Source organism: Arachis hypogaea, chromosome 17, assembly GCF_003086295.3.
Source record: "Arachis hypogaea cultivar Tifrunner chromosome 17, arahy.Tifrunner.gnm2.J5K5, whole genome shotgun sequence".
Taxonomy (NCBI): Eukaryota; Viridiplantae; Streptophyta; class Magnoliopsida; order Fabales; family Fabaceae; genus Arachis; species Arachis hypogaea.
This window is the reverse complement of record NC_092052.1, coordinates 61313049-61338865: the sequence shown is the minus strand read 5'-3', so window position 1 is coordinate 61338865 and position 25817 is coordinate 61313049. Positions and strand designations below refer to the sequence as shown.

General features: G+C 32.5%; 1 long non-coding RNA gene across 1 annotated transcript; it reads left to right on the top strand.

The window, feature by feature from the left end:
* The first annotated feature begins 5051 nt into the window (after positions 1-5051).
* Positions 5052-7988, top strand: LOC140180805 (uncharacterized). Its single transcript, XR_011874778.1, has 2 exons — positions 5052-5888; positions 7793-7988. It is a non-coding gene; the product is annotated as an uncharacterized lncRNA (long non-coding RNA).
* The last annotated feature ends 17829 nt before the right edge of the window (positions 7989-25817 follow it).

The window sequence follows — 25817 nt, the reverse complement described above, 5'->3', positions numbered from 1 at the left end:
TTTGCGAGTCAAATACGCAATTATCTGAATACACAATTTTGAGATTAATGGCACAAAATTATAAATAAAAACTTTTAACAAAAAAAAAATTAGGACATCATGTATTATTAACGTATATCAGAATAGCATCAACTTATAGATATTTGCTTGAATCTACATAACAATATAATTTCGTTATTTTAAAACACAAGGAGTTGTATTAACATTATAAGCATAACCAAATTATTAGTTATTAAGTTGTCTTCGAGTGGGTTAATAATTTCGTTCACTTACCATATTTTTCAGGATCTTGTGACTCAACTCGAACAGTTTACTTATGATTAGTTGATTTACTGTAGAGTAAGTTTAACTATATATTTTATAATAATAACTATGTTCTCAATGTCATTGTTTACGGAAACATTAAGTTTTTTTTTAATATAATGAATGGTGTAGTCACTATATTTTACCCAATTACTGCTGAATCCATTTTTTCAATATATGTTGAATATGTAAATTGTAAATAGGTAACAGAATTTTGCATCATGTCATAATATAAAGATCAACAGTAGTAGCATGCACTAGACCGTTCAATCCATGAAGTTCTCTATACTCAGAAAGACCAGCAAATTTTGGATGAAGCTTATACATACAAACTTAGTCACTTCATGATAACATAGATATTGAAAACACTCTATATTAACAATACACTTCATGAGTTCAAAATATGGTGAATGTAAATTTTAGGATCCCAATCACCCACAGGCTTTAAGATATTTGAATTCTAAGATCTATTTGGCGGTTCTACAAGGAGTCCATCTTCAGGATAATAGTGTCATTTTCCTTCAAGTTATAAGTTTGACAACATTCAGCCCAATCCACCCCGAATTTACACTCTGTATTTCTTCCTTGACTTTTGAGTAGATGAAAAAAAAAGACATTGTTGCCTTCGCTAGATGATAGACCAGCGATTTGCCAAATTGAACCGTGTCCAAATAGAGTGAGATCTGCAGCAAAACTAGCACCCAGGTACTACAAAAAATGAAGCATTGTTAGTGTTTTGGGAGAAATTATTAAGGTTATGTATCGTAAATGGATAATCAGAATTTGATGTGTTTGCATAAAATTGATATTAATTATTTATAATCAACTTACCAATCTACTTCCAGTCACGTCAGTATGTGTCAATGTCTTTCTATAGGAAACCTGTGGATTGTACCTGCTTTAGGATAGTTTAAATTATTAGTCTCCATCCTAAAATTTATCTCAATGTTATCTAGAAATAAAATTTATGGATAAATACATAAATTAAGTGTCTCATTACCTATTGTTAGGTATTTCTTCTCTTTCAGAACTGTCTTTGCTCAACTCAATGATTGAATTGCTTTCAACACACATAATTATTGGATTGTTAGGGTTATTACCCTCCATTGTTGAATCTTCATCCTCATCTGATGAGTCTTGAAGCTCGGATGGTTCAGACCTGGACAGTATCATAACATCAGGTGAGGAGGATTCACTGTTGATGTTGTAATCTAGATGAAATGCTCTTTTGACATTGTTCAATGTGTTTTGGTCTAATTGGTCCCCATATAAAAGTTTTTATCAGGAAAAATTTTAATTGGTTGGTTCATTTCATTGAAAAGTGAAACAAAAAATCCCAAAACCCACATAGGTAAACTGTATAGTATTCCCTCTCCTAACAAAATAAAAATCCCTAATCAACTCGAATGAACCATTAGTTATGGCCTTCTGTTTATTTTTACTTTCTATATCCAACACTAAGCAATTATCCCACTCATCAATTGCGTAGCATGAGGACCCTAATTCGTTCCCATAAATTGCTTCAAAACACGGTGGTAGAGATCTGTCTCCCTATATTACATGTTACAGTTCAAATTAAATACTGCAACTCACATGCTATTTACGATACATGACATAATATTATATATATTTAGTTACCTGCCCATCGTATAGTCGAAACCTCAGAGTTGCTTCTTTTCCTTGGATCCAGTGTTGTTGGGTTGCTAGAAACCTCCTGAGAGCATATAACAGCACCATCATAAGTTAGTGAGACTTCGATTATTTGCAGCTTAAGAAATGGACCTGTGCCGACTTAAGTAAATAGTCATCTTAAAATCAACTATTCTTTTGATGGGTATTTATTTTTAATTATTTAAAATCATTTTTGTTTTTCAATATCTCTACGAAGTTAGCTTTGTTTTTATACTGATCTCAAAACAGAGTTTGGACATTTAATTTGAAGGATTTGTTCCAAAATGTGGGGTAAGAGGACTCGCAATTTTACTAATCTAGAATAATAAGTTTCTATGTCATGTACCAACTGAGTGTTAGTTGATGTTCAATTTTTTTATACACATGCAAATCAAGTATCAATCAGGATTCAGATATTTACCTGTTGGCATCATTCCTATTTGCATGCACCACCATCCAATTTTATGATGTTGCTAATTGCGATCTCAGCACTGAAGAATAGACCAACGATTTTTTCTCTTAGTACAAAATATTGTATTAGAATAATTAATAAGGAAAAAAAGAATTTTTTTTTGGTTTCTTTTTGTGTTAAGAGATACGGTTAGAAGTTAGAGAGAGAGAGAGGAACATTTCACATGGATGGTGCAAACCTTGCTTTGTTCTTCGGAAGGATCTTGGATAGATGCTGCTGGTCTAGATTCTACTTTTGTACTTCTACTAAAACTCCTTGCTTTCTAATCTTTGGTTTGCCTTGCTCACTAAAGATAGAGGAGTTACACTCTTTCATTCTCCTGGACCCTAAAGGAAAATTCAATGGCCATTATTTTAGCATGTGCGTTTACAGTTTAGATAGGCCAAAAGGTTTTTTTTTTACTTTACATATGTGTGTATTTTTTATCTTCTTGGGCCCAACTTTGGGTCTTCCTTTATATTTTTCAATTTGTTGTTGGAAAAAGCTATAGCAATAATACAAGTATAATGTCTAAAATTACTTTTAGTATTTAAAGTATATAACTATAAGTTCCAGAATCAATTTGGGAATAAAGAAGTTTATTACAGTGCACAATATGAGTTAAATAAACATTATTATTAGAAAACTGTCTCTTTTATATAGGATTAAAGGTTTTTTTCTTATTATCTTTGTGTAATTTCTTTTTTCTTAGTAATCTGATATTGTGAATTATGAGTATTCTTCTATTGATTTTTTAAAATTTGTTCATCATACTTTGCTTTATTTTTTTGTATTTATTTATTTTCTTTAAAATTTTAGTTCCTGTGATAAATGAATAGAGTGGTAAAGAAATCTGAACTGAAAAATCTACAGTTAGCCAATGACATAAATTACTTCAACCTAATCCAAGCTTGATAAAATATGACATGTAAAAAATGGTTACGTAAACAATAATTATAATTAATGAGATTAAAAAAGTAAGAAAACTATTGGTACATAATGACTTATAAATGAGTACCATTATTTCATGAATCTTATGTTAATATATCTTTTATTTGATTCCGAAGAATTTATTCAAAACAACTACATAAAAAGTTATATAAAAACTACTAAAATAATGAAATTATTAAGAATTATTTTTTGTTGAGTTGGGTTAAATATCAACTATTATTTTGATGGGTATTTATTTTTAATTAATTAAAATCATTTTTGTTTGTCAATATCTCTACAAAGCAAAGTATGATGAACAAAAAATAAAAAGATAAAAACTTAAAAAAATAGGGGCCTTTCTAACCAATAGGCATGCGGAAAAATACAAATAAGAAGCAATGGCTGAATTCAGATATAGCACAAGAATAAATTCACAAACTACATACATTTAGATGTCAACACTATTAATATTTCAATAATTCAATATTTATCTGATAGTATAATACCAGAAATTTCATATTGAAACAACTAAAGTAAAATTATAGCCTCTGTTAATTCAGAATTGAAATTTATTGCAAAGTTATTTTCAATTTCTTTACACAAAATGCTATTATTATAAACAAAGTAGCTAAATTTAATATATTTAAAATAATATTGAAGAAGCTAACTTTAATATATTTAAAATAATATTTTAGAATTCAAAACTTAGTCCATGAAGGTGATTTTTTTTAAAGGAAAATTTAGCTAATTTACTAACCAACCATGGTTAGTAAAGTAACCTCTTAATTACTGCTGTAATGGAAACCATCATTTCATAATTCATCTTTTAAAGTAGCCTCATTTGTTAACACAGATACTTAATCCACAGAAAATATAGTTTACAACTATCTATTGTTTTGCTACTTAGAATTCAAAACTTAGTCCATGAAGGTGATTTTTTTTAAAGGAAAATTTAGCTAATTTACTAACCAACCATGGTTAGTAAAGTAACCTCTTGATTACTACTGTAATGGAAACCATCATTTCATAATTCATCTTTTAAAGTAGCCTCATTTGTTAACACAGATACTTAATCCACAGGAAATATAGTTTACAACTATCTATTGTTTTGCTACTTAGAGTTAATAATAGTCCAAAAGAAAAAATTAATGACATTGTCAACCATTAATGTTTGTTTTCCAAGGAAACATGTAAATTGTATGGCTTCTAGATAGCAAAGTCATAGAGTTGGTATTGTCCTTGCGATTGATGTGGTTCCATCTGTAAGACCCAAATTTTTAGAAAATAAATAATGAGTTATTTATATTTATATATATGATTTTATTTTTAGAAAGATTATGAGACTTCAAGTTTTAAATTAATTTGGTTTTATATAAATTTCAATTATAATTAGATATTTTTGATTTACTGAGATTAATGGTTCTTGTTTAATTAAAATTCAAAGTTCTAGTAATTAAAGATAAAAGAGTTTTATATATAATTTAAATTACATAATTGAAGGTTTTGATTAATTTTATGAACTAAAAAAAATTTATTTATTTATCTTTAAAATTGTAAATTAGAGTATTTAATTAAAAATGATTTGTAATTTGAAAAATAAATAATAAATAAGTATTCTTAAAATTAATTATATTGAATTAAATCTTGTTTTGAATTAAAACTCTACTCAAACCCTGAATACCCAATTCCAGACCCTAATTTCACTAACCCTAACCTCTCTTACCCAACTTACATACACATGTAATCTCCCTTTCACACCTGTTTGCTACTCAATAAGCCACGTTACTAACTCCTCACCGCTACTCACTCACCATCACCATTCCTTTTTCCTTTTATCCCACCCACACCCACGCAGAAAGAAAGGAAGAAATCAGAAGGAAGAAACGAGGAGGGATTGAGAGTGAGGAACCAGAGCCGCGGGAAGAGAGGGGAGGAGAGGAAGGGTGACGCCGGAGGAGAGAGCGAGTTTGCAGAGGAGAGCCAGAGGAAAGACGCGCCGTTGCTGTGCGAAGACCATCGTCACTATCGAGCTCGCCATTCCATCGTGGAGCCGTGACGCTGTCGCATCGCCATCGTGCTTTCCCGCCGCCGCTGCCGTCGATGGAACCATTATCGTCGGAGGAGCCATTGCTGGGAGAAGCCCTAGCCATCACCATCGTGGATGAACAGGGGAGAAAGAGAAGGAGTGACGTGACGGGAGAGAAGGGGGACCTCTGCCACTGCAATGGCCGCTGGCGAGTTGCACGCCACCATGGAGTCACCATTCTTGCCACCGTTTAGCTGCTGCCACTATTTCTCGATTTGACGAACATGCTCCTTGTTCTGATTCCAGTTTTTTCGATTTCCGAAACCTTCATTGCTAATGCATCTCCGAGACAATCATAGTTGGTGCGGTTGTCGCTGTTGCTGCCTTGAAGGAGTTGAGGCTACTGCCGCTGCTCTGGCTGCATTGAGGGTTGCTGCCGCTGTTGAAAATTAAGGGATAAAGAAAGGGGATTATCGCGGTTAGTTCCTACGGGTTCGACAAATCAAGGTAGGGGGTTTGTTTTAAAAATAAAGGTTTTAAAGTATGAATGCCAATAACATTAAATGAGTAATTGCAAATAGTTTATGGCTTCTTTGTGTGAATAATTGTTGGAATTGAGTTGAATCATAGCTGTGATTGGTGATTGGTTTAATGATTTCATGTAGTAATTATAGATGATGTTGTGTGTTTTGAAGTGATACATGATGTTAGTACTTGTTGATGATGGTTTTGAGTATGGAATATTGAGATGGCTACTGGAAATTTATTTGATGAATCATAACTTGAAATATGTTGTGATAGATGAGATGCTAAAGAATGGATGCTGTGATAATATGATTACGTTGCACCTATAATGTGAAGTGGTGATATATTGAATTAAGCATTCTTGGGCAAATTTTGTTAGTTTAAAGAAAGTTAGAATTATGGTTTTAGAGGAATTTTAGGCTTGAATATAAAATATGGTATGAAGGGTTGTTAAAATTACTTAATGCAGAATTTTCTGCATAATTGGCAGCAGCTTAAAATAAAAACTGGGAGCAATCTAGAAATAATTCTTTATCCAAATTATTTTTCTGTCAAAATTCAAGAAGTCAAGATTACTCCATAAAAATTTCAGGGAATTTGGCCAAGTGGTTTGGAAGATATGAATTTTTGAAGTTTAGTGGTTGCTGCAGAATTTTCTGGTTTTCTGGTTCTGCAGTACCAACTTCCAGACGCTATAACTTTTGATTTATTTGGAATTTTGAGTTGCTTCTAAAAGGATTTTAAAGATATATCAGTCTATTTTAAGTGAGTATAAATTTCACATCCATTTCTATTTTGTAGAGTTAGTTATGTCTCATGGAAGTTGGACTGTTTGCAGGAAATTCAGAACTAATTTAAAGAAACAGGGCAGCACTTCCAACTGACTTTTAATTAACCAAACGAGATGCTATGGATCTGAAATTTATTTGTCCTAAAACTTATGAGTGTTAAGTATATCCTCACCAAAATTTAGAAGTAATGGATTAGAATTGAATTTATTACAGATTTATTAAAAACAGAACTACTTGCTGTATTTTTTTCTAAATTCCCTTTAGTGCAGCAACATATTTTATTAAGTTGGCTATCTAATTCAATTCTAATCTAAACGTGGTGAAACTTGGCTTAGACCTAAAGGATATGTCCAAATTTAGCAGAATGTATGAACTTAGTTAAACAAAGGTGTGTAAGTTATCCCTAGGAAACGTTTAAAGTTAAATGGTGATGCGGAGGTACGCCTAGTTTCATGGTGATGTGGAGGTACTTTTAGCTACTTGGTGATGCGGAGGTGTGTTTAGTTGTAAGACGATGCGGAGGCATAATGGAAAGGAAAGAAAGTAAGAAATAAATGATGGAAAGGATACTTAAAGGAAAAGAAAAAGAATGAGGAACAAGGAATGAAATAAAAGTTGAGAATTATATTGAATGGGCTTTTGTGCCAAACTGCTAATGCGAAAGGGCCCGCCTAACTGATAGCTTGAGATTGCTAATGCGGGAATGTTCGCCTAATTGATAGCATTGTTCCTTACTGTGATACACATTGAACTGTTATTATAATGAGGCCTAATTGACACGGGTAACCGTGATGCCAAGGTGTCTAATTGACACAGTAAAGGGACCATATTCGGGGTTCACTCCGAGTAACGTCGGGTTGCGGGTAGACAACCGACGCATGAGCTCATGGCCTGCGCTAGGAACAGGCATGCATCATCTTGTTTGCGCATTTACATTTGATTGCGTTTGCTTTATTGTTCATTTGTGATTGAACTGTTGTTTTTGTGATATGAACTAGCTATTTGTATTTACTCTGTTTATTGTGGCATTCACGTTCCCTACTGAGAACGTGTGGCTTTGTTCTCACCCCAAAGTTTTTAAAAAAACATTTTCAGAGGTACAGACAGGATGGCTAATTGAAAAGCTACGGACGAATAGAAGGCTTGTTTGGCTAGTTGCTTTTGGGTTTATTTCCCTCGCCCTTGATGTTGTAAAGTGTTGTATTTTTACAGAGGGGTAGGTTTGTATTTAAGTCTTGTATGAATAATTATTATGTATTAATATTAATTATGTGAGTATATGTTTATCTGATGAAGGATTACCATGTGTTCATAACACGCAGCGGAAGAAAAAAGGTAATCCTAAAGATCTATTTTGTGTTTAAACTTTATTCCAATAATATACAATATATAGATCAGATCTAAATACCTTTAGACGCTTTAGTAAAAATCACTTTCTCCTTCGATGGTACGAAGGCGCTATGCGTATCCACACCGAGACCAACCTTTGCTGTCAACTCCTTGACCAATGGACATCTGATCTAAATTGAGAAATCTCTTGCAACTCTTTGCACGCCGTTAAATTCTTCTCCAAGAATCAGGCTCACATACATTTATGTGTGTAGAGGTAAAGGAATAAAACCCTTGTGTTTTATTCTCGTCTCTTTCACATTCCTCTACTCTTGGCATACATATATATAGTATGAGATTTGTTACTGATTTTAAATTTTGATTCTCAATTCAAATTTAAATCATATCTTGTTATTTTAAACTTGAATCTTTCAAATTTATGAATCATATCATAACTCAATTTGAAACAGAATCAGTTAGGATCTCATCCAAATTTAGAATTCAAGTTTAGAAATAGAATAACTAATTATTCTCAAATCTCATATAATATTCTCAATTATCATACTATTATTATATTCTTGGTGCTAGAAAAAAATATAATAATATTCTATTTGAATTAATATAATTATTTATTTGATCAAATCAAATTAATAATTAAATAATTCTACAGCAAAGATTAGAACACTCGTTAGTGTGTGACCCCATAGGTTCAATACTAAGCGGGTAGTAAATTAGTCATACTAAATTTACTAATCAAGGTTGGCGTCTAGCAACACTCCTCAACGACCCGATAGTACGAAGTAACATATTTTTACTAAGAACCTTAGAAGAACAAAGTATAATTCCTTCCATCTTTCCAGCTCTTGGTTAACCTTTAGAGTATGGTTTAATTGTCAAACTCTAACTTGTTACCATTATTATAATGAACTGTGAATGACCTAAGAAACTCATTTCTTCATTCATTCAATCCCCTTGGCCAAGGTTTTATTCATTTCAGTCATTATAATCATAGAGCTCAAACTCTTTACCGAGAGTTGACGGATTCCTTATTGACTAATCATTAATTCTACAAGTATTTAAATCATACCCAATATCCATTCAACTAGCACCCTAGGGTATTAGGTGTCCGAAATCAAAGTATAATAAATACATTGTTAATTACTATGACAGTCGCAGGTCAAAGGAAACTCTATTACTGTGTTCATCTTGAGAATATCCTATTGACAAATATACGGTAATTATAACCATTAAGAATTCTCAAAATGAGTCAGTTCAATGGTCATATCTCTATATGCACCATCTATATATATAATTTAATAAATGAGATCTATTAATCTTCATCCAATGAAGACCATTATATATATATATATTGATCTTTCCGAATTATTAATATCCTTTTTAATAATCCTCTGACCAAGAACAATTTAGATTAAATTATAAAAGATTTATCTCTCAATATTGTGATCACTATCACAATGATAAATCTCTAAATTTAATCAAGGACGTTATTATATTAACATTTTAATATAATAATAATAACAAATTATTTGACACGTGATTGATTAGATTGTGGTCATACTACTTATTCCCAACATCTGACATAGTTGAGCTGAAGTATATACAATTTAAAAGGAATTTTTTTTTTCTTAAAATCTATCGGTCAGTTAACGTGTAGAGGCTCAATATTAAATAGCTAATAAAAGGAAACTAGAGTCGTAACGCCTTACCCTTAGTACGATCATGACGTGTTAGAAGTTAAGGTGTTACACCATCCATTCTATTAATTATACCAAGTTCTTAATAACAACATACATTTACAATAGATAACATGAATCCTAATTTAAAAACCTATTGAATAACGTTGGATTAATTTTTGGTTTGATCGCATACTCTAAACATAGACACTTTAACAATTTGACAAAAGTATCATCATTTTTTAAAAATAGAAGTCTTTTGAAAAAAAATCTCATTTGAACACCATGTTTATGAAAATCATTAACTTACTTCATTATTATTATTATTATTATTATTATTTAGATCTGTCTTATGTCCAACAATTGATATAGTATAGTAGAACAAAATTATAAAAAAAATTGCCAAAAATGTTTTTCAAAGGGACATTTGTTCGAAATTAAAATAATAATATAATCACATCATATGAAAATTATGAAAAATGATTAAAAATTCTAATTATACTTCTATTTTTTAAATATATAATAATTTAATGATTAATATTTGACTAAATTAGCTTATACCATATATTTTTTATCTTAATTCTTAGTTATCACAGCTATTTTAAGAAACATTTAAATCATTATGAAGAGTTATTTAAAAAAAAATTGTCTAATTATATATTGGAAATAATTAAATAAATAACAAAGATAAGATTAAAAAAATTTGTACAATAGTTACATTTTTTACCTTTCAATAATAGTTAAAAGTTTTTAAAATATTCATCAAGGTTTATTTTGTTTCAATTTTGTTCTAGGAGAAATTTTCACTTTCAATTAAATGTACTCTTTCTGAGTATTTTTTACACAATTTTACAATTCTTTATTTATAGTTTTGTTCTTCTATACTATATAAATTGTTGGACACAACATAGCTTTGAATAATAATAATAATAATAATGATGATGATGATGATGATGATGATGATGATGATGATGATGACGACGATGATGAAGTAAGTTAATGATTTTCATAAACATGATGTTCAAATGTTTACGAAAGGAACATTTGATTGATATAAAGATCATAATATAATCACATCATATGCAACTTATGAAAAATGATTAAAAATTTTAAATATACTCCTATTTTTTAAATATAAAATTGGTTTACATTATATAATAATTTAATGATTAATATTTGCATAAATTATCTTTTTTACAACTTTATTGTCAACGATATATTTAAGTCAAATTTAAAAATTTTTAGGATAAAATTAAAACAAAATAAAACTTAGAGTATTCCTTAAATTTTAAACAAATTTCAGAGACAAAAAATATACTTTACCCAAATTTGTAATTATCATCTACTTACGATTTTAAACTATTCTTGAGGAGTCTTGTAAAAAGAATTATGAAACTACGATTTTATTGTAAACAATTAACATAGTAAGTTGACTTTTGCTCCTTAAAAGCTCAGCTTTATTTATCCATCCTAACTCTTTCACTATTTAGTATTTTACAAGGTCATTTTGCACTATGTTAGCTAAACCATGCAAGACCTAAAACTTGTGAAATATATTGCATACTAGGAAGGTAGGTGGCTTTCAATGACCTATTAACATTCTATAAATGGAGTTCAGCAAGCATTGATCACTAGAAGGTATTGTTTGGAGTTTGTCAAATACTCCATCTTACACTTTATATTTCTCCTTTTAAATTTTTCTTACAGCTTGTGATCAAGTATGAGTGATATACCTCCCACAGAAGTAGAGATTCCATAACTCCCTGATGAGGTTATAAGTGAAATCCTCTATTTATGTGACGCTCTAACCATTGTCAGTTTCAGTGCTACTTGCCGTTATTGGAGGCAACGGATAACTTCGTTTGAATCCTCAGTCAAATCTCAAAGATAAGGAAAAGGCGTGGATGCTCATTGTTCATTCACTTTGGGTTTGCATCTCCTGTGATCATGTCAGTGGATTGGATCATGAAGATTAATGCTATTACCGGAGAAAACGGCTACCTGAACTTGCCTTTTCTTTTCACCTAACACGGTTGGTTTCAGTTCATTGGAGTCGAGGTGGGAGTCTTCTGTATCCGTTACTCCTCCCTTGGAAGAAGAAGCCACTTGGTGATTTGGAATCCTTTTATTCAAATGCCTCGGGTACTAGATGATCTTTTGCAACGTAGTTCTTGTGAGGATTCCTTTACTTATTCCTTTGCGCACTTTCCGAATAGTGTTCATTATGCAATTTTGCATGTTCTTACAGATGAACCCGAAAGCACTACTTACACTTTATCTATGTATACAAGTTTCACTAGGAACTGGCATGTTAGGATTTCTTGTCCTTCGTATGTGCAAAGGTTGGATCCTTCGTATGTTGCAGCCAGTGGTGTTGTGTATTGGCTTGCTGACCGTGAAGATGGTGATCAACCATATATTGTATCTTTCTCATTGATGACATTGACTTTTGGCCAAATTTATGTCCCTCCTGAAGCTATGTCTCGTTGTGGTTGCCTTTTGGTTAAAGATGGATGTCTATGTTTGGCATCAAATAATCACATATTCTATTCATACAATTCAGTTATATGGCAGGTAAATGACACCGATGAAGGTGTTAACTGGTCACAACTATTTACATATAATAGAATAGGTACTTTGTAGGTGCCAGCTGTTATGGTTGATCATGATATTATCCAAGTTATGGAGAGGCACCTACAACTGGTTGGGACTCAAGTCATTGCGTACTCTCAATTTTTCTTTGTTCGATATAACCACATTGAAGGCACAAGAAACAGGCTTCATCGGGTTTTTTATGATAATCATGTTAAAATTATATCTATCCATGCATATGAAGAAACTTTATTTCCCATGTGATGAATTATCTAGAAAGTTGTAATAGTGATGCTTTGCTACAAATTATGCTTGCTAGGACTTAGGATTTAAAGTTTTAGGGGTTGTGTTCTATTTAGAGTTGGTTTTAGTGGAACACTGTGTATTTGCTTATTGTGGTTTGTTTAGTGTGTATGAGTGTTACCAACAATGTCAGATATTAGTTTGACTTGCATTGCTCAAGGAAGACCATGCATGGCATTGTAGGTTTGTTTGTAGTATTTATCCTTTATTTTTAAGTTCATCTGCCTTATTTGTGCTGTAAGGGTTTTTATTTAACTTGGTGCAAAATATTTTATTCATTATGCTACGTTTTTATGGTTATATACTTCGATGGGTTTGAAAAGAAATTGTTCGATCTCTTTCTCTTAAAAAGACATAACACATAGTGGGTGTTTGCCAAATGGTTTCCAGTTGTATACCGTATTTGATGAGCAAGTTATATTTTAAATATAAAATATTAAAGCTTTGAATGACTCAGAGAGTTTGATTTTGCTATGAAACAAGTTTGGATAAATGTGAAAAAAAAGGATGGTAACACTAAACATAGCATCTGACTTCAATTTTAATGAAATTGTTTGAAAAAAAAAGGTAAAAAATAATATTATTTACATAAAATTCTCCTAGCATTTACTACCATAATAAAAAAGTTCTTTGAAGAAAGAAAATAAATGATTTTATCATACATACAATTCTAATAAGAGTAAAAAATGTTTGAAAAAACTAAAATAATATTGCTATGCATGCACCCCTAGCATTATCACAAACATTATAACACATTACATGTTAAAGTACCATTTGGTTAGTGTATTAACGAAAATAGTTACATTTAATATTTGTTTATGTCCATGCTACTTGAGTTATAATGAACTATGCTAAATGGGTCTTGACTTTCTCAAGATATTAAAGGATAGGTGTAATCATTACTTAACAATTTACTTTTACCTATATGTATATTTATTAATTTGCATCTTTTAAGACTTCACTCACTTATTATTATCAAGTGGTTCAAGATAAAAAATTAAATGAAGATGGGACATGAAATATTGCTTCAGGAGTTCAAGTTATTCCTAAAATCTTTTATAACTTATTGTGGAGTACCTCAAGACAAAGAATTAAATGTATATGAGATACAAAAGATTTTTTCCTGTCATTTCAATCTTTCTTACATTGTCTTTAGTATACTTAAAACTTAATAGATGCTAGGTCAATAATGAATAATGACTTTAATGAAAGAAAAGATGGTTTAAGCATTACAATAATATTTGTGAAGTACTAATTCATAAGTACTAACACTTTGAAATAGAATTCTTACAGTGCAATACATATAAAAAAAGACATAAGTTTGATTTAATATAGTTATGAATGAATAGTTGGAATGGAATTAATGAAATGAGCATGCTAGTTATTAATATTTTGTGACAATAAAATATTTTATTTGACAAAATGTAAAGCAAGATTACTATTAATCCTTTGTGGCATTTCAAGTTCTTTGAGTTTATCAATTGTTGCACTAAGATCATTAGTTACAAAGTATTCTTCCATATTTACGGTTGCTTTTTCTTTGTAATCTACCAAATCAGGTGGTGGTGTTGAATTTTTGTTTTCATTTGAATGCTCATATTCCTATAAAACTCATATGCACTTGAATGCTCAATTTCTTTTGCAAACTTTACCTCAGTGTTGTCATAATTTAGGTCATTAGAATCAAAAGTGCTATTTTCATCTGTATCGAGCAATCTACTCCAAGTAACTCTCCCTTGAGCACAACCTGCACAATGATAGTATTATTTTAAAATGATCCACTTGATAAGGTATATGAACAATTTAAAACATATAAGACATAATTATCATTCAAACTCTTGAAATATAATGCATCATGTTGCCAACAACTCACTACATTATTAAAATATAGTGTATAATCATATCGACTAATTAAAATAACAATTAACTTTTGATAATATGTGTCTTTTTCTTTCACACAATTGAGTTGCTTCAATAGTTCAACTAAGAATATAACCACATCAATCATTGAAAAGAAAATTAAACTAAGATTACAATGTTTCAAGTTCAACTATTTATAAGAATAACTCACCCATGAGAACATTAACCACATAAGATAAAGATCAAAATAGGCAATATAACTGAACCTCGTGGCCTTTGAGTTCAATTTCAACTTTGATTTCCTAATAATTGATCCTCATATCTTTTAAGTCAAAATTAAATGTGAGCCATGTGATCATATAAGCCAATAGAGAAATCCATCAAATAAAACAGCACCTGAACAAATAAAAGGCTTTTCATAAGGGAGGGAAGGATTATCGAGGTGATTGGTTGGTTCATCAAGCAAGAGAATATTTGTTAAATCAATTATGAGGTAGTACAAATTAGTTCATTGCTAAAACACATGCAAGAGTGCTACCCATATTTAAAAGTGTTATGCATAACAAAAATGATAAACTATGCACATTCAGCATTAACATTTGTATCTTCAGCAATAAGGTGCTGATTAAGCTACAGAATAAAATGTAAAATAAAATAAGAGCCTATATTTTGCTGCAAAAGAGCATATCTAATTTTTACCAAATTATTCTAGAAATGTATAAGGAGATTATTGATCTTTGAAATCTTAATTTGCATTCAGATAATGAACACCCAATTGATTTTCCTTGAAAAAAAGTATCGTAAAAAAATTTGATTAGTTCTATCATTATGTAAAATTCAACCAAAAGAGCATATACATGATTGATTCTGTTGGGAATAAAACACCATTCCCCCTTGAGAAAACACCTTTGACAGAGAAATAAAATAGACACAATCACAACACAAGAATTTAACGTGGAAACTCCAATTACCGGAGAAAAACCACGGCCGTTGTCAAATGACAACCAGAGAATATCACTATGTGAAAATTGTTACAACACATAGACTTCTTTCTCTCACCGGCACCCCAGTACACCCACACTCTCTCAAAGCAAATATCTAACTACACCTCACAACACTCTCTAAACAAAGAGTACATAGGAAAAGAAAAATCAGATACAAGCTTAAAGTGTTTCTGACTGGTGCGAAAACAAATGGAGAACTTAGCCTCATATTTATAGCCTAGGCCACCCACTCCATTTGCTATCCTGAGCAATGTGGGACTAATTCAACCAAATCCTAACAATCTCCACCTTGATTGAAATAGTCACACATCTTCAGCTTCCATTGTCAACACCGACAATTCTTTGCTGCCATTGTCTATACCGACAATCATAGTTCAGAGAACTATCATACTCCACCATGAAAGTATACTCACTTGGAATTAGACCACTCCAAGCATTTCACCTTGGTACAGATCGAAACCTTGCTGAAAATTCATGGTGCAACTTCCAAATTGGCTTTTCCTGGAAGTTCTTCAGCCATCGACCTAACTCCGCCACACACCTTGCATCTCAACGCCAACCAATGCCCGTGTGCAATTGTGGACCCGATTGCCACAACTCATCCTTATCCATGGCAGTGCGGTAATACCATGAGGATACTTCTTGTCTTCTAGAGAACATCATCTTCTCTCATAGAGAGAGCAACCAGAGATCTTCTCCTTCAACGCCTTGTGCAAACCTGATTGTATCAACACATCCTTGACTTGTATTTGCCACAAGCCAAAATTGATTCTTCCATCAAATTTCTCTATTTCAAGCTTCACAGCACTTGAATATCCTGACATTGTTGCAACCGTATACTGGAATAGTATAACTCAACCGTGCACTAGGAAGGGTCCCCAGGAAAGAGAGGTGGGTCACAATGGACACACTTAAATACCAAGTCTTTCCTTAGCCAGAACCTTTCCAAACTGCACTCTCACAGTATCACACTGCCTTCCAGCAACAACAACAGCAACCAAAGATCAACCTCAAGCCACAGGACAAAATTCTTTTCTGATGTGGAAGGTCAGACTAGGCTGCAACCACAGAGCATACTAAGAATAAATCCCACCGAACCGAAGCTCTGATACCACTTGTTGGGAATAAAACACCATTCCCCCTTGAGAAAACACCTTTGACAGAGAAATAAAATAGACACAATCACAACACAAGAATTTAACGTGGAAACTCCAATTACCGGAGAAAAACCACGGCCGTTGTCAAATGACAACCAGAGAATATCACTATGTGAAAATTGTTACAACACATAGACTTCTTTCTCTCACCGGCACCCCAGTACACCCACACTCTCTCAAAGCAAATATCTAACTACACCTCACAACACTCTCTAAACAAAGAGTACATAGGAAAAGAAAAATCAGATACAAGCTTAAAGTGTTTCTGACTGGTGCGAAAACAAATGGAGAACTTAGCCTCATATTTATAGCCTAGGCCACCCACTCCATTTGCTATCCTGAGCAATGTGGGACTAATTCAACCAAATCCTAACAGATTCTATATACTCTCTTAATAAATAAAGCTTTCATTTTATTTTATCTTAATCAAATTTTATCTTTTACCCTAAACCTCAAACCCTAAACCCATGAGGATACATTATGCTTGCTTTTGTTGTTATGGTTTTCATTGCCACCTGTGCCTCCTGAATTCTTCTTCTAATTTTTTGAGGCCTCCTTTTCAACTTCCATAAGGTCGACTCACTTTAAAGAATGCAAAAACATTCGTTAACATCAGTTATTTTTTTTCCTAATTGCTGTTAGTGAAACCAAAAGAAACAGATCTATTGTTTCTTTGTCTCTTCTTATTTAAGATTTATGAAAGGAAGAAAATGGACGACATTATGACACTTGGGATGAAGTATACATCTAATTACCTGAACATCATTGTTCAGATCCACCTCTTCCAAAGCATAACGGCGGCACAAAGCATAACCATGATTGATTACAGTTCATCTCCAATTATATTTTCATCTAAAGATAGTCAAGAAATACAATTAGTACTTAAAACGATTAACAGATTAATGAAATTGATTGAAGTCCAAGGAGCTACGTGATGCAACGTAAGTCTCCAAATATGAAAAAAATGGTTATGTAATCTGCCACATTTTTTATAACAGTTCAACAGTTAGGAAAAGAAAATATTAACATGTTTTAACTTGTCTAATTCACATTGTATTCAAAGCATGAAAAGTATATCCAATTGAAATTGAAACCCAAGAATGCTTTTAATGTTTATCTATTCTATTGAACATATCAAACTCATTTAGCTTTGCAATGCCATTTGTCTTTGGTTGTAGCTTTTCCAAATTTGACAGCACTGACACTATCACATGGACCAACCTATGGATAGAAGAAACTTCTTATTTAACACAACTATCCAATCTATCAATCATTTGGAAAATACATCTCTTCTAAGCTCAAAGTGTGACAAATAATTAATTGTTATTATTATAAATTTTTAGTTCATTTTCATAGTATTGTTCTACCCTTTTCTTCTTCCTTCTTTCTCAGGAAAATCCTAAAGACTGATTTAAAAATGACTCAGAGATATAATTAAAGAATAAAGATAGAAAAGTCAGCTTTAAGATTGTGTCAGTAGTGTAGTGCTAGATAATACAAGTACACCTTTGATCTTAGCTTTAAGTTGAGGGTGAATCCCTGGAGGTGAAATCAATTAGATAGATCTTGGCTCCTTCCATAAACCACCAAATTCAAATAACAAAAATCAAAGATTACCTATATATTCATTATTTTGTTCTCTATTTTGATAGGTGTGGCCAAACTTGTCGTATACATCTCTTTCTCTCTCTGTAAATTGACATGAACTATTCACATTAAATAATGAGCTACAAAGTCATTAAAGCAAGTTAGAAAATCATATTGGTATTTCAACCCAAATATAGGATAGACAGACATTTCTATCTAACCTGATTTGGGACATTTGTATCTCAAGTTGTTCCATCTCATCATTATTCCATCCACTTTGGTCTTTTACGTCCATTCTTGGTGCTTTCCAAATCCATGAAGTGTCAATGAAGGTAAGTTGATTTAGGTTTACTCTTGGTTTTTATTAGTTTGCTAACATAATTAGATCAAATCTGAGGAAGTCCTACAATTAACTACATATCCAAGATGCTTACGAAACACATGCAAGAGTCCTGCAAAAGTCAACAAAATATTAGAACTTAAAACTATTCAAAGAGAACTTCTGAAGCCATTAAAGTGCTGCCTCAATAGATATCACTTAATATTAATATAACATAGAAAAAAATAGTTACTAATTTAATGTATTAAGTAATTACAGATAGACTTAGCAACCCTTTCTTTTAAATATTCATTGTTGAAAACTTACCATATCTTCCTCAACTTAACTTACTCTTTTTGTTGCAGAAATTTTTTTATTTGAAAAAGGAATGCCTTTTTCAAATCCTAATGCAACGGATTGTTATTATACTTTTTGGTTTGCATTTACAGTTAAAAAAATCTTGGAAATGACTTAACCTCATCAACACGTTCTATCTATCCACTTATTTTTTTCATCTCTAATCTCTTCCAACACCTAAATCAACAACAACAACCTGCCCCTACTCCAATCTGTCAGTCACTCCAAACTCATTCTTATTAGCTTCTGCAATTCTTTGCCCTAAATCATCCTCCTCTATTTGTGCAACGAACCACCCGGTGTACGTTAACAACACATACCATTGCATCACATACCAAAGTCACTCACATTCTTTTTATTTTTTCCAAGAAAGAAAACCTCTACTTGAAACAAAATATAAATAAATAAATGCAGAACAAAAGGAACTTTGACCTCATTAAATCACATGAAAAAAGAAGGAAAGAAGGAATCTTTTCCTGCTTTCAGGTGCATGATGTGCAGCAGATTCCATCGCCGTTCCACTTTTCCGACAACCACTTCTCAAATCTATGTTTCTTACTGCGGCGGCACGTTCATGAAGATCTTTGTTCTTCCCTATCGTGCTTCATCCATATCTGGCTTGCCCTTGCTTCTCTGGACTTCCAAAATCTCCCTTCCCCGTTTGTGCTACTTAGAAGTACACAATGTGTGCCACCACTATAAACCACCACAACCTGTTCAGCACCACCGCCGCCCCTACCACTCCTCACCCCAGCCTGAGCAAATAACCTGGGACTTTTAGTTTTCTTTTATCTTGTTACTTTTTTATTTTTTTATACAAAATATTATAATATTATTTAACAATTGCTGTCATTTTATTAGTGTAAACTAATGGAGCATTTTGTTAATTTACAACTTTTAAAGTTTTAAACTTTTAAACTAGGTTCTAAGTAATTTGATTATATTTTTTCATATCAGTTTTCAAAATTTTAATAATTCTTTTATATGTAATTAATTTGGTACTATTTTACGGTGTGTTAGTTTTTGAGTTAATTTTTTTTAAAGAATATATTTTCAAAATTCAATAAGAATTGTAATTGGGTAGATATCTCAGGCTGCCGGATTGCGTGTTGATAGAAACGGGTAATGGGCCCGAAGCTCGCCAAAAATAAAAAGAAAACAAATGTATGGGTTCTGAGCAAAAAAGTGAAGTTAGTCTCATTCACTTCAACCTGCCCATCATCTCTCTTTGTCGATTAGAAACCCTAAATACTATCTTCTCTTTCGTGCCCTCCTCGATAGCCCTGTCAATCCCTCTTGCTGAGCAACAAAGATCACTGGTGCAGGCTTCAACAGCCTTGGTGAGAGATGGAAGGTGGATATCTCAGTCAGCAATCCTCTCCTCTAGGGATGGTCTGGATATCTGTTTTTGTTTGGTACTGCATCTTCAAACTTTTTTATTTAGGGTTTATTTTTTCTTTTGGTTGTGTTTGGTTTGGGATTTCGTATGTGTTTGATTTCTCCATGGTTTGAGATGTTCAGATTGTTTGTCTGAGAATAATTGCAGACTCTTCAATGCAAATGGTGCATCTAAGAAGGGAAAGACTCCTGATTCCTGTCACTTCGATGGAGTGGCTTCCATCTCCACCATGGATCCAAGTATGGTGCTATATGCATTTTTTTTGTTTAATTTAGCATTGATTAATTTGAAAATCTCTATAGTTTAAAAGCTCTAATAAAGTTCTTTTATTGTGCACAAATTTTCAATTAGTCTATAGCTTAAACATGGATAGTTAACTGCTTATACTGTGCATAATTTTTATGTCAAAAACAGCAATTCATCATCCAATATATTAGGAAATGTCTATTCAAATGAACTTAATTAAATAAGTGATGCATTTTTGTACGAGTGATGCATTTTTATCCACTTATTTTCAGATAGTAAATGAGGTCAACAGTTGAGAATAATATTCTTTGTTATGTTCCATGTTCGTTTCTCTCATTTTTTTTTATTTTCTTATCTGCTTGATTTTTTAGTGCAGAAATACTCATCATTTATTGAATTTTTTTTCTGTTTTCTGTTATGAATTGTTTATTTTTTCTCGAAAAATATTCTTTTCTCTCTGTCAAGAAATTTTTAACTTTAATAGAAAACCAGATATTTATTTTAGTTTCACCGATGATATCAAATAATTTTTTAATATTTTGATTACTCATGCCATGTTTCTTAATTTTGTGCTTTCTATTTATTGATTTTTAAAATATATAATTTGATGCCTTTGGAAGAATAAAATACTTTTGTTGTAAAAAGTGAGAAAACCTATAAAATTTGATATGGTTCAGTTCCAACTGCTGCCGTTCTCATTTTGTATCTTGAGAAGTCGTTACCTGTTTCTTTACTATTTTTTATTTTCGTTCTTTCTGTTTGTCCTTTTATTTTTGTCACAACCAAATTGAGTTTCAAAGTCACCTGTATGCTTTTTTTATCTTGTTCTCTTCAAAGCCAAATTTTCCTTTATTCCTTAATTATATATAACTGTACATGACTCATCACTGAGTTTTTATCCTATAATTATGTCAGCATTATTTATTCTTGTGTAGTGATCTAAGTAATTAATTAGTGTTGCTGTTCTGTCTATTTTTTCGCCATCTGATTCACATTGGAGCTATTTATCTCTTATATTTCTAATTGATGAACGATGCTCTTTTACGCATTTAATTTTGAAGAATTATTGTGTTAAAATAGTGGTAAATTCTTTCAGAATCGGTGTCATGTAATTTCACTTAGGAGGATAAAGTGAAGAGGGTGCAACAATAGGAGGTTCGTGTTAAGCGTGTTAAGGTAAGAATTATTGTATTTCTTTCACAGAGAATATATTCAGTTAAAATTTATTTATCTTTAGAAAATGAGAAGATCAACCAAGTACCCCATTGTAATGTAGATCAACTAAGTTGGAATTGTTACAGAGATCATTGAGGTGGTGAAGTAGGCAAAGGAAGTACATTAGGGAGTGGTAACTTTTCATAGATTTGGGAAAACTAGAGTCTTTCATTGTTGCCAATGGAATTAAGTAAATCAGACAGTTAGTATGATCTTCTATAAAATAATTCTTTTGTCTTCATATGTTTATATGTTATGACTTCGTTCAAGTAAATTTTATTGAGAAAAGAGTCTACTATATTTGTAAATTGGTTTCTTGAAACTTATCTTATTAGTCTTTAAAGGTATTGCATCTATCGTAGAATATTAATATTTGTTTCTCAGTATCTATTAATTGGACAAAAGCGCTTCTGTTTTTATGAATTTTTTTAGACTTTATATTTGATGGGTTGGTAGTTATTTGAGTAAGGTGTATGAAATTCTCACGAAGGCTTTTACTGGATTTTAACATTCTTTTAAGTCTAATGCATTTCTTTTGATTAAAATCTCAATTGCTGACATTTTTCTATCATTCAATAAACTTGAAAAATATATATTCCATAATTTAAAAGAATTGATAAGAACTAGATGAACATGGAGCAGTTTACTTTTTGTTTGCGGCTTAACCATATGATGCTTTGATGAGATGGTTTCATTGTGATCTTAGAGTTTGTATATTGAAAACTTTTAATTAATATGCATGCTCACTTTTGTTCAAGGTATGTAAATTTTTTATCAATTTTTCTCTAGCAGCTAATTAGCTCTTAGCCTACTCCTTTTTTACATCTCATGTAAATTTAAAGTAGATCATTATACATCTTTATATCTATTCTTAGGCAGATTTCAAATTTCTAGATGTTTTACTCTGTAATTCCAATTTTCAAATCTCTTTAAGTATTTTTTTAGTTGTACCAGGAAATTGATTGTATCATTTTACCTTTCATGAAGGTAAAAGTTCATTATTTAAAGGTAGTGATAAAAAAATCATTCACAAGTCATCGTCATAGGAGAGCTATGATGAAGATCTATCTTTTTACTATAAGGTATGTTGTGAATTTTAGCAATTGATACAATCGAATCCTCTATTTTTGGGATTAGGGATGGAATTCTAGGGCAGCTTGCTCATGATGGCTTGAGAGTCTTCATAAACTTATAAATTCTTTTGGACCTGAATCTCCATTTTAATAATCTAGATCAGTACATATCGAACTAGGATATGAGATGTTCACTATGATCAACGCAATACATGTAACACCCCAATTACCCTAAGCTTTACCTCTAGCCATAAAGCAAAGGTTAATCAGAGATTACAACAGTTATAGGGCTTATATATATATATATATATATAGGAGGAAGTAATATAGTCTAGAAGTAAGATGAAGGATTAAGCTCAAAACAGGATTACAAAAGCGCGAAACGTTCACAAGAAGCTAAAGTGCAAGAAACAAGGTATAGATGCAAGAGAATAAAACATATATAGATATAATATTATACGAGATCATAGGGAACTAGCCTAAGCTTGCGGTGTTTAAGCTGACTAGTTACAATTATATAAATACAGAGTTTTGGAATTAAAACATCTTATACAATCTATCTCTCAAGTAAGCCTCTAAGACCATAAAAATAAAATACAAAGAGATGTGACAGTAACTATGACAAAGTAAAATAAATTAAACCAAGGAGGAACCATACTCCGCTCTGTCACCGTATCGCAATCTCACCGAGGTGGACTACGACCTGTATCTAAAAAACAACAAAGTATGGAATGAGAACCGGAGGTTCTCAGTATGGTAACAGTGCCTAATAATGTAAGATGTAAGGCCCTGGGACGCCGAAGGCAATCCTAGAACTTCACACCAAACCAATATTCAAGCTTAACATGAGTAAATAAAGAAATAAAGAACTTGAACCATAACCGGGTTATCTAAACTTAGGGGATTTCTAAATAGAACTAGTCACACCGCTGTATCCCACAGCCTTCTCCACCCTAACCTCCATGCGATCCCATCGCCACCACCTACCTAACCTCCTAAGCACCAGACAAACACAATTAATTCAAGCAAGTAATACACAGGTAATATTCATATATATCAAGTAATTCAAGAAGCAAGTAGGCATATTATACAATTAGGCAAACCTAAGTAGTCAAAGCAATCAGGAAAATAAGAGATGCATATGATGAATGCCTATCCTATTGGCTCGTGATATCACTTGTCGGTCCGTAGATGCCAACCCGACACATCCTCCCAGATGTAGCCTTTTCTGCCACGCCAGGGATATAGTGCCCAACACACTCATGCAGCAGCTCTTCTGCTATGCCAGGGATATAGTGCCCTGCACACTCATGTAGTAGGGAGTCTACTACGCCGAGGATATAGGCCCCACACACTTCCTGCAGCAGAGAAGGAAATAACCACAACAAATCATGCAGCAGAACTATCTGCTACGCCGAGGATATAGGCCCCGCACACTCTCAACATCCAACAAGTAATGCGACAGAAACATCTGCCACGCCGGAAATATACGCTCTGCACACTCTCAACAACAACTGGTCATGCAGCAGAACAATCTGCTACGCCGGAGATATAGGCTCCGTACACTCTCATATAATCCAATAACTTCATCCTTAAATCATCACCAGACTTCAACATTTCTCATCTCAAATCACTTTCAACGACATCTACTCATGCAGCAGAAAAACCTGCAACGCCAGGGATATAGGCCCTGCACACTTTCCTTTCATACTCATCAAGCTCATAATAACCATCATCAATTATTAATTCCCTTCCCAAACTCGTCAGTTCATCAGTATCTCAAATTCAATGTAAGCAATCACCATATTCGCCACTCTTCCCTCTCTCTCAACCAACTCATCCTCAGTACAACAGAAACCTAAACCTCCGTTTGCTAACTTTTCAAAGGAAAACCCAACTTAAACCCCTAGGGCCTTTCCCATATTTCAATGCTCTAAAATAAGCCCAAGAGTCTTAAAATGGTGTTATAGAAGCATACAACCTTGTCGGGAAGGTGAAATAGTTGAAAACAAAGTTTAAAATTATAATACAGGGCGTGTGCGTCCGCACAGGGGTGTGCGTGCGCACGCCTAGGAATATTTTCAAAGTGTGCGTACGGACCTGGGTGTGCGTACGCACAGGTACTGATCCTTCCCGACTTGTGCGTGCGCACAGGGCTGTGCGTCCGCACAGGTCGTAATGCTTCATTGATGTGCGCGTGCACAACCTGTGCCAACGCTGCCACCAGAGCCCTTTTCCCTGCCTGTGCGTACGCACAGGTCTGTGCGCCCGCACAGAATAACATTTTTGCAAGCTTGTGCGTGCGCATGAGGCTGTGTGTCCGCACATATCAGAAATCCTGAAATTCTGCAACTCTGCAAAATTTTAGATTTCAACACCAATCTTTGAATGATCATAACTTCCTCTAAACCAATTTTAACCAATTTTGAAAACCGAGGCAAAAGTTATGATAAGACGAATTTCACAAAAAATCCATTTTTATCCAAAACATCAAAACACTCAATTATAACCAAATCTCATTCTACAACCAATTCAATCACATTTAAACCATACCAAAACAGCCCAATTTCATACCAAACACTACTTCAACCATTTCCTCAACCACACAATCTTCTAAACCATTCAACAATCTTATATCCAACCTAATTCACATCCAAATTCCTTAATACCACCATTCAAATTCTCAATAACCATAACAAATCTCAATATTCAATATCTCAATTTATCAACTCTTAAACACTCATCTCCACTTACCCACAACATTAATATTCATCATAATCATCATCCATATCAACAAACCTTTATCAACAACAATAAATCTCACATTCATCATCAACTTTTATAATAATTAAAATACCAACGATCATCATCAAATCATATAATCATTATCATTATTATTCCAATTCCTTCCACACAACACCACCTCAACATCAATCAATCCCCATCAACAACCCCAATCATCAATACTCATTAATACCAACAAAT